The sequence below is a fragment of the Argentina anserina genome, chromosome 2 (assembly GCF_933775445.1).
Source record: "Argentina anserina chromosome 2, drPotAnse1.1, whole genome shotgun sequence".
NCBI lineage: Eukaryota > Viridiplantae > Streptophyta > Magnoliopsida > Rosales > Rosaceae > Argentina > Argentina anserina.
In genome coordinates this window covers 10,826,502-10,837,379 of record NC_065873.1, presented here as the reverse complement: position 1 = coordinate 10,837,379, position 10,878 = coordinate 10,826,502, and the positions used below count along the sequence as shown (strand labels likewise).

Here is a 10,878-nt window from a genome sequence, read left to right as displayed (position 1 = left end):
TCCAATAGTTAAGTTTAAAATTCACAATATAGTACTATTTGGGTCCCATGTAAGCCAAAAGCGGGAAATTTAAGAACCACAACGAGTTGTAAATGTTGACCATCATGCTAAGTGTAAAGTAAATAAAATTCCCTAAGAGATCGACTTGTAAACAAGAATTGGATGAGATGGCAAATGACATCGAGCGGACAGATGAGGGGGCAAACGTCCATCGAATTAGGCGAGATGAGCAGACTTACTCATTTCCCTACCCTCAACAATGGATAAAGAGAAGGTGCTAAAAGAGTAAAACAATTGAGAGTTATTATAAAAGCCGGAGTTCGTATCTACAAACATTTACTTTGACAAAAGAGGTGGCGTTTGACCACCGAACTGGACGAGATCGAGTCGATTTACTTGTTTCCCGACCCTCAACAATGGGTAAAGAGATAGTTCTAAAATAATGAACCAATTATGAGCTATTATAAAACCCAGATTTTGTGCCTACGCAATTGGAGTAGGAAAATTGAGGGGGTAAACGACCATTGAATTGGACGAGATCGAGTGTAACTCTTCATTTTACGACCGTCAACTATGTGTAAAAATATAGTGCTATACGAGTGAAGTAATTTGAGAGTTATTATAAAACCCGAAGTTCGTACCAACGAACTTGGAGTTGGAGAAATGAGGGGAAAAATAACCACTGAAATGGATGAGATCGAGCGGTCTTACTCATTTCACCACCCATAACACTAGGTAAAGAGATGGTGCTAAAGGAGTGAACTAATTAACAGTAATTATAAAACACAGAGTTCGTACCTACAAACTTTTACTTGGTCGACAAAAGAGGGGGCGTTTCACTACCGAATTGGATGAGATTGAGTGGACTTACTCATTTCCTGACCCGAATTGGGTAAAGAGATGGTTCTAAAATAGTGAATCAATTAAGAGCTTTTATAAAACCCGGAGTTGATGATTGCTCGATTACTCGACATCAATATTTAACCCTGTAAGCATCGTTAGTAGTATAGGAGCACAAAGTGTGACGTTCTTAATGTGTATATGCTCTATTCTTTTGCTTTGTTACTTCTTATTTAGTTGTTTTAGGTTCATATTTGTCATATGTATGTTCTAAGTAGAGCTATGTCGAATTTAGAAAAATTGATGATGAAATTATGCTAAGTGTTAGAACTCCTTATTGAACTAGGATTCCTTACTCGACTAGGACTCTACTTTCCTATTTTCATTTTTTCCTATTCTTAATCGACGATTTCTTTTCAGGAAAGACAAATCATATTTGGGAAGGAAGAAGAGTTGCCGAGTTGCATTCCTAGTTGAATAAGGAAATCATGTTCGAGTTGAAGAAGGAAAAGAGGAGGCCGGCCTAGCTACTCCTAGTTGGACCAAGAGATGATGCCGTGCAGCCCTATTTGTGATCTCCCTATTGGACTTGGTTTCCTACATCAAGTTGGATATGGAGTACATAAATCAAATCCATAACAAAGAGGATTTCAGCTTCCCAATTGGATTCTACTTCCTTATAGGACGGCAAGAAGGCTTCCTAAACTCCTATATATATAGGCTCGGCCTCTCCATTCAGATCATCATCAGCTCTACACACAAACAAAAGCCATAGCTCTGCCGAATTCATCCTTCACCCTTCCAAGAAATCCTAAAACCGATTCCATCATTCCCCACCAATCAATAGCCTTCAAACACGCTTGTGAAGAAGGTTTCATCCATAGAAGTCTCGGCTACACTTGTGGATTGCTTGATTTATAAAGTGTAACCATGATTCACTCTTGTTTAAATTCGGTTTTGGTTTTGTTCTTGTTCTTGGATGAAGCTTGCGATTTGTAATCTTGTTTCAATTTTGTCTATGAAATAGCTACTTGATTCAATTTATATAAAAGATTCGAAAATTATATTTTGGTTTTATGGAATTTCTGTTTTGGTTTCTGCCGAGTTGAATGTATGATCAATTTCGATTTCTATGTGTTATGACTATGCTTGTAGCATGATATTTAGGTTGTTGGATTAAAGACTTATGCTAAGAACATGTTTATCTTTTATATTTGACTTTCGAATTGCATGGTTGTTGGTTAAGTAAGTGACATACTTGATGAATTCAATGTGCATGGCTTTGGAATTACATGATGAAGATGAACATGTTAGATTTCGATTATGAATGCTTGGTATTGATCGAATGTGTTAAGTGTCTATGTGTTTAGGTTACTACTTAGAACCCTAAATGCATGATCCATCCTTGGTTGTTCATCGTATAATCTCGGCATGATTCTAAAAGAAGTCATGAAGCTTGTTCGATCCCTTTATGTGAATTGTTCTTATATGATTTGCTTGGTGATTGTTTATGTGTTGGTTGGTTGATCACATGTGTAAATTAGTGTAGGGTTTATTTACTGCTTTTATGATTCAATCCGAAACTTATATCTCAATTTTTAAAACCTTTATGAATTTGTGTTAAGTGTTGTGATCCTAAGCCCTGGCTGGATCCCCGGTTTGTGAACGATACCCTCTTGCTTTATACTACTAATGATTGTGTTCAGGGTTAAATATTGATGTCGAGTAATCGAGCAATCATCAATAAAGCAAGAGGGTATCGTTCACAAACCGGGGATCCATCCAGGGCTTAGAATCACAAACATTTAACACGAATTCATAAAGATATAAAGGATTTTGATTTATATGATCGGATTGAGATATAAAAACAGTAAATAAAACCTAAACTAATATATACATGTGATTAACCAACCAACACATAAACAATCACCAAACAAATCATATAAGAACAAAAGCCATCGAATTCCATTCTCAATCATGTTCACGCCGTAGGTATCAAGGTTCCAAACTAAGTTCGATCATGCATCAAGTTCCTACTTGGTTCCTAATACATGGATACATTCGAGCTTAACTACTTGTCTTGCTACGAAATCTAACATACCAATTCATCATGCAATTACATATCACATAGAGAAATCAACATATTAAACCCTCTTTGCCGTCCCTTGTAGGAGATAGAGTCCAATTGGGAAGCTGAAATCTTCTTTGATATGGATTTTGATTCATGTACTCCAAATCCAACTTGATGTAGGAAACTAAATCCATCTTGATGTAGGAAACCAAATCCAATAGGGAGAACACATATGGGCTGCACGGCATCTCTCATTGTTCAACTAGGAATAGCTAGGCCGGCCTCTTCTTCTCCTTCTTCAACTCGGACATGATTTCCTTGTCTCACTAGGAATGCATCACGGCATCACTACTTCCTTTCCAAATATGATTTGTCTTTCCTAAAAAGAAATCGACGATTAAGGAATATGAAAGAATGAAAATAGGAAAGTAGAATCCTAGTCGAGTAAGGAATCCTTGCTCAATAAGGAGTTCTAACACTTAGCACAATTTCATCATCAATTCATCTAAATTCGAAATAGCTCTCCTTAGAAGATAGAAATGACAAATATGAACCTAAAACAACTAAATAAGAAGTAACAAAGCATTAGAATATGGCATATATACATTAAGAACGTTACACTTTGTGCTCCTATCAACAACCCCACACTTAGACTTTGCTAGTCCCTTAGAAAACACTAAAAAGGGAAATCAAAACATAAAACAAAATCAAAGCAATAAAACTAACGACACAATATTCTAATGCCTTCAACATTTTGTCTGAGAGATCTTCAAACTCATAGCATCGAGAATGACACTCAATAGAAATAGATAAGATGTATTCAATGGTTAATAAACATGAGATTTAGTTTAACAAGTAAGACATGGCAGAAACAAAGGTGAAATTAAGCTCGACATGTTCAAAACAAGTTCAAATTCAACTCACAAAGGATATGCACTTGATAGGAGCACAAAGTGTGACGTTCTTAATGTATACATGCCCTATTCTTATGCTTTGTTACTTCTTATTTAGTTGTTTTAGGTTCATATTTGATATGTGTATGTTCTAGGTAGAGCAATTTCGAATTTGGATGATTTGATGATGAAATTGTGCTAAGTGTTAGAAATCCTTATTGAGCTAGGATTCCTTACTCGACTAGGACTCTACTTTCCTATTTTCATTCTTTCCTATTCCTTAATCGACGATTTCTTTTCAGGAAAGACAAATCATATTTGGAAAGAAAGAAGAGTTGCCGAGTTGCATTCCTAGTTGAACAAGGAAATCATATTCGAGTTGAAGAAGAAGAAGAGGAGGCCGGCCTAGCTACTCCTAGTTGGACCAAGATTGTTGCCATGCAGCCCTTAAGTGATCTCCCTATTGGACTTAGTTTCCTACATCAAGTTGGATATGGAGTACATAAATCAAATCCATAACAAAGAGGATTTCAGTTTCCCAATTGGTTTCTATCTCCTTATGGCACGGCAAGAAGGCTTCCTAAACCTCTATATATAGAGGCTCGGCCTCCCCATTCAGAGCATCATCAGCCCTACACACAAACACAAGCCATAGCTCTGCCGAATTCATCCTTCACCATTCCAAGAAATCCTAAAACCGATTCCATCATTCCCCACCTATCAATAGCCTTCAAACACGCTTGTGAAGAAGGTTTCATCCATAGAAGTCTCGGCTACACTTGTGGATTGCTTGATTTATAAAGTGTAACCATGATTCACTCTTGTTAATTTCGGTTTTGGTTTTATTCTTGTTCTTGGATGAAGCTTGCGATTTGTGTAGTGTAATCTTGTTTCAATTTTGTCTATGAAATAGCTACTTGATTTAATTTGTATAAAGGATTCGAAAATTGTTTTGGTTTTATGGAATTTCTGTTTTGGTTTCTGCCGAATGTATGTATGATCAAATTTCGATTTCTAAGTGTTATGACTATGCTTGTAGCATGATATTTAGGTTGTTGGATTAAAGACTTATGCTAAGAACATGTTTATTCTTGTTTATGTGATTTTCGAATTGCATGGTTGTTGGTTAAGTAAGTGACATACTTGATGAATTCAATGTGCATGGCTTTGGAATTACATCATTAAGATGAACATGTTAGAATTCGATTATGGCTGCTTGGTATTGATCGAATGTGTTAACGTCTATGTGTTTAGGTTACTGCTTAGAACCCTAAATGCATCATCCATCCTTGGTTGTTCATTGTATAGTCTCGGCATGATTCTAAAAGAAGTCATGAAGCTTGTTTCGATTCTCTTATGTGAATTGTTTTGGTGATTGTTTATGTGTTGGTTGGTTGATCACATGTATATATTAGCTTAGGTTTTATTTACTGTTTTTATGACTCAATCCAAAATCTATATCAAACCTTAAAACCTTTATGAATTCGTGTAAGTGTTGTGATCCTAAGCCCTGGTTGGATCCCCGGTTTGTGAACGATATCCTCTTGCTTTATACTACTAATGATGTGTTTAGGGTTAAATATTGATGTCGAGTAATCGAGCATTCATCAAATGGCGCCGTTGCCGGGGATCCATTAGAGATGGATCCCTAACTTTTACTACGAATTCATTGTGTATATTGTACATTTGTATATTCTTATTCTTATTTCGTGTAACATATAATAATGTATCTTAGGTTGTTGTTTTGGTGCTTGAGTGAATGATTGTTGTAGGTTGTAAATCGAACGGAATAGGTAAAATCCCTTTTGTTAATATTAGCCTTAACCCTTCATGCTAGCTCTTGAGTTTGCATGAGGTCGAGGGCGGCTTTTATTAACACTTGGAGATTTGTCTAACACACGAGGTTAAGTCCAGCTGACTAAGGGGCACGCTCTCTTATTACTCTGGTGCATGGGACCAAAATTGGATCTCAGAGAACTAATGACTGACATACATCTCGGTGATGGAGTCGATAGGGAGTTCGCTCTCCGTAGTTCAACAAATGAGTCCTACCATGTTCACTATCTCTGATTGAGCTACAAGGCCTTCTGAAACAAAGACTTGATCTTGTGTCTAGGCATCCATACTTAGGCCGCACGTCCACCTTGGTTTACAACTTAGAATCAATCGATCGTTCAATCATTGAAATGGCAAAAAGAACTTGTGAATTGTATGAACTTTTGTAAAACGTAAAAGAACTAACTCTTTGTAAACTTGACATAGTTGCCGTGCCCTTCCCCATAAGTGTGCGTGTGTGTGACTAAGGGAAGGCACGAATTATATGTGTTCATTGTGTATTCTTCAATGCTAACTCTTTAACTTTCGTACAACAGGTACTATGCATGTCCGAATTTTCTAAGAAGACACAAGAGCTCAAGGATCGAATTCAAGCACTTAGAGATTTAAACAACTCTTTCAGAAGTAGACCTTTAAATTTCGAAACATCTCCAAGCAATTCAATCTTAAACTCTTCACCTAGATCAGAAGAAGAGGAGGACCTTTCCTTTCCCTTCATCTTCAATTCAGACTTAGACACAATTGCGGACCGTGACATAATTCATGTTGGTGCTCCAATGGCACTCAAGAATGCATTCATTCCCACCACCCCTGAATCACCCTCATGCATTGCTTTCACTCCACCTGATGAAGCTAACTTCTCCATTCCTGTGCAATTTCTTGGGCAGCTGCCTAAGTACTCTGGTTCTTCAATGGAAGACCCTAATGTTCACCTTAGGGAGTTCTTGGACATTTGCAAGCTCCAATCGATTCATCATCTTTCTCAAGAAGGCTTGAGGTTGCTTTTGTTCCCATTTACCCTTAAGGATGATGCTAAACGTTGGTTGTATTCTTTGCCTGCAGGAATCATCACTACATGGGACGAAATGACTAGGAGGTTCTTGAAGCAATTCTTCCCTGCTCAACTCACGAAAAGACTTAGGAGGGAGATTCAGAACTTCACTCAAAAGGATGGTGATTCACTCTATGAGGCTTGGGAGGAATTTCAGGAACTACAAAGGAAGTGCCCTCACCATGGTATTTCGTTGGATGACTTGGTGCAATTCTTCTATGAAGGACTCGACACCACCAATAAGAGCAGGGTGGATTCGGCATGTGGCTGCACCTTCATGAACAAGACCGATCAAGAAGCTTACACCTTGATTGATGACTTGGCTGACAACAATCGCCAATTTAGTTCCAAGGAGAAGAGAGGAAGCAAGAGCCGTGGGGTGTATGATGTTGATGCAAGGAATCAGATGGCGACTTTAGAAAGGAAGCTTGACGTGCTAGTCAAGGCATTCAATGGTTCGAGCATCAACCCTCAAGCATGTGGCATTTGTTCTTTCAAGGATCACACGACTGACAATTGTCCAAATGGTGCAATGACTGAAGAAGAGTTGAACTTTATGGGGCAACAAAGGCCTAGGTACGATCCATACTCGAACACATACAACCCTGGACTTAGAGATCATCCAAATTTTCGTTGGAGCAACAATGCTCAACCATCCAATGCTCAAGGTCAAGGACCTCGTCCTTCAGGTTTGTTTGTGAGGCCTCAGGTACCTCAAGGTTCTGCTCCCTTTAACTCTAATGTTCATGGTTCGAATAATGCATCTTCACCTAACTATGATGAACTTTTGAAGTCTCTTTCTCAAGGGCAGCAAAATCTAAACTCTGCTACTCAAGCTTTAGTTACAGGTCAACAAGCTCATTCTAAGGACATAACCGAGCTTAAGAAGCAGATGGGACAAGTGATCGATTTCATGGGCAAGATCCATGAAGGAGGAAAGTTGCCGAGCCAAACTGAGCCTAATCCTAACGTGAAGGCCATGGTGACAAGAAGTGGGAGGATCTTGGATGCTCCATTGCAGCAACACAAGAAGGCCGTGCCTTCTAAGGGACAAGAGGCCGAGAATTGCAATGTCAAAGACTTAGAGAGGGACCCTGCCTCTTCTAAGGCCAATGATGCCGTGCCTCTACCAAAAGAAGATCATGCCGTGCATGACAAAGGTAAGGATCCTAACTCTAGTGGTTTGGTTTCAACTAATGATCTTCCTCGTGTTCCCTTCCCTAGTAGATTTGCAAAGCAAAAGAAGTATGGCTCTGATCAAGCCATGCTTGACATTTTCAAGAAGGTGGAAGTGAACATGCCTCTTATTGAATGCATACAACAGAATCCTAGGTATGCTAAGTTTTTGAAAGAATTGTGCACCAACAAAAGGATGACTCGAGAGAAGGAGGTTGTCACAATGAGTGAGACGGTTTCTGCCGTGCTCCAAAGGAAGCTACCACCAAAGCTTAAGGATCCAGGGAGTTTTTCTATCCCTTGTACAATCGGAAACATGACATTTGAAAAGATAATGCTAGACTTAGGTGCATCTATTAATGTAATGCCGTATTATATCTATGAGGACCTAGGTCTAGGTGATTTGAAACGTGACAATGTTGTGATTCGATTGGCTGATTGTTCCAACAAAGTCCCTTTGGGCTATGTTGAAGATGTTCTTGTGCAGGTGTCGAGCTTGATCTTTCCTGCCGACTTCTATGTCATTGACATGGAGCCAACTGAGGCAGATGACAAGGAGGTTCCTACCTTGTATATACTCGTTTGTGTGGATTATGTTTCGAAATGGGTGGAAGCAAAGGCCACCCGGACTAATGATTCTCGAGTTGTTGCAGATTTCCTTCGTTCTAACATTTTCTCTAGGTTTGGTATGCCGAGAGTTATCGTTAGTGATGGAGGATCTCACTTTTGTAACCGGACCATTGAGGCGTTGTTAAAGAAGTATGGAATCAAGCATAAGGTTGCTACACCTTATCACCCTCAAACAAGTGGACAAGTGGAGCTATCTAATCGTGAGATCAAGAGAATTTTGGAGAAGTCTGTTGGACCATCACGCAAGGATTGGTCTCAACGATTGGATGATGCTCTTTGGGCCTATAGGACGGCATACAAGACTCCCCTTGGCATGTCACCATTTCGACTAGTCTATGGCAAGGCGTGCCATCTTCCTGTGGAGCTTGAACATCGTGCATGGTGGGCGGTGAAGAATTTTAACATGGACATTGATGAGGCCGGATTACACAGGAAGTTGCAATTGCATGAACTCGAAGAAATTCGAAATGAGGCCTATGATTCGGCAATGGTTTACAAGGAGAAGACTAAGACATTCCATGACCGCATGATTAGGAATAAACACTTTGTCGTTGGGCAGAAAGTTCTTTTGTTTAATTCTCAACTTAGATTGTTTCCGGGCAAGCTCCGTTCTAGGTGGCTTGGACCGTTTGTTGTTACTAATATTTTTCCTTCTGGTGCTATTCAGATCAAAAGCATGGTGCATGGAAAGGAATTCACGGTCAATGGACATCGCTTGAAGCCGTACTATGACAATTTCGTGGAACATAACGTGGAGGAGACGTCTCTCCTTGATCCTATGGCAAGCAAGTGATGCTTTGGAGATAGTCTAGGCTATAGACTCTAAACTTAAGCCAATGAAGGAGCCATCAACGAGTGTTTGCATTTTCTTAACCCTTAACTCTTTTTAATCTTCGTTGCTTATCATATTGTACATTGAGGGCAATGTAAGTTTTAAGTGTGGGGTGGGGTATACATCATTCGTTGTATTCTATTGTTTGATGTTTATGTGTTTCAATTTTGTGTTTTGATTTTCGAATTTTAGTGTCATTTTAGTTCTGATTTTCGAATTTTAAGTGGTTTAGTTGTTTTGTTTTTGTTTTGAGTCCTAGGTATGCCTTTGACTGTCTAGGATGATTTGATCTTTGAATTTATGGTTGATAGATGATCATGATATTGGAATGAACTTCATTGTTATTTGATGGTTAATCGATGTGTAGATTTTGTACGAACATGTAGTAGATGAGGATTTTGAAACTTAGGTACAAAATGAGCATGTTCTTTACTTGTTTGAATTCATGTAACCTAAGTGAGATTCGAGCCATATACTTGTGCCTTTCTTTGGAGAGTTTATTCGAGCCATATAACATCTATTTTGATCAATTCATATGCCATAGAATTGCAATGAACTAGAGAATGCTAGAACTTACCTTGTGAAACTTTCGAAGCTTTATGTCATAATATACTCTGATTTTGAAAAGGATTGTTGGATCTTTTTAGGATTTCCACCACTTAAGCCAAAAAGCCGTATATCCCTATTTGAGCCCTGCTTAGGACACCTTAGTGTTAACCCCTTTGAGCCTACGTTAAGCCTTTTCTTTCATTACCAACATGTTATATCCTTGCTTAGTATAGTTATATCTCTACCTTGTCTTTGAGGCTTGGCAGAGCCGATTGTGGATGTAATATGGAGTGATGATTTGATTCAAGTGTGGGGTTACGCTATTGTATGTATGTTATGCCGTGAAAAGAGAAAGAAAAGAAAGAAAAATGTATTGAAGCCGTGAAAAGAAGAAGAGAAAAAGTATATATATACATGGCAAGAAAAAGGAAAAAATGAAAGATTGAATGAGAAGATCTCGGCATACATGTTGTTTTTGGTGAATTTGGAGTTGTGATCTATTTGTTGAAGGCTCAATAATGTATACTTTAGCCTTTGTTCGTTTTCACAATGTTTAAAGTGAAGAATGGGTCCAACATGATGAAATTTGGCTCTTGTTTTATGGCGTATGGCGACATAAGGTGGATGTTTTGCTCTGCTAAGTCTTGAGGATGATCCTTGTGATTCCTTTTACCTTGAAAATATATCAATGCCGAGCCTAGCCTACCATTTTCTAAAGATCCACATGATTCTTAAAATGAGTGGCTCTTGATTTGTGGAGTTTGTTTCATAAGTAAGCATATGGTTTGGGTTCATTTGTGCATATGATTGGTATCTTTCATGAGGTTTTCGATTTCACTATATGTTCATAACTTTTGTGTGTGAAAAGCTTTTAAGCATATGCCATGTTCTTGAGAGAAACGATTTGGAGTGCATATCCTATGTGAGTTGAATTTGAACTTATTTTGAACATGTCGAGCTTAATTTCACCTTTGTTTCTGCCATGTCTTACTTGTTAAAT

General features: G+C 38.4%; 1 non-coding gene across 1 annotated transcript; it reads right to left on the bottom strand.

Moving 5' to 3' along the window:
- Positions 1 to 6,773: 6,773 nt before the first annotated feature.
- Positions 6,774 to 6,880, bottom strand: LOC126785547 (small nucleolar RNA R71). Its single transcript, XR_007671077.1, has one exon. It is a non-coding gene; the product is annotated as a small nucleolar RNA R71 (small nucleolar RNA).
- Between the last annotated feature and the right edge of the window lie 3,998 nt (positions 6,881 to 10,878).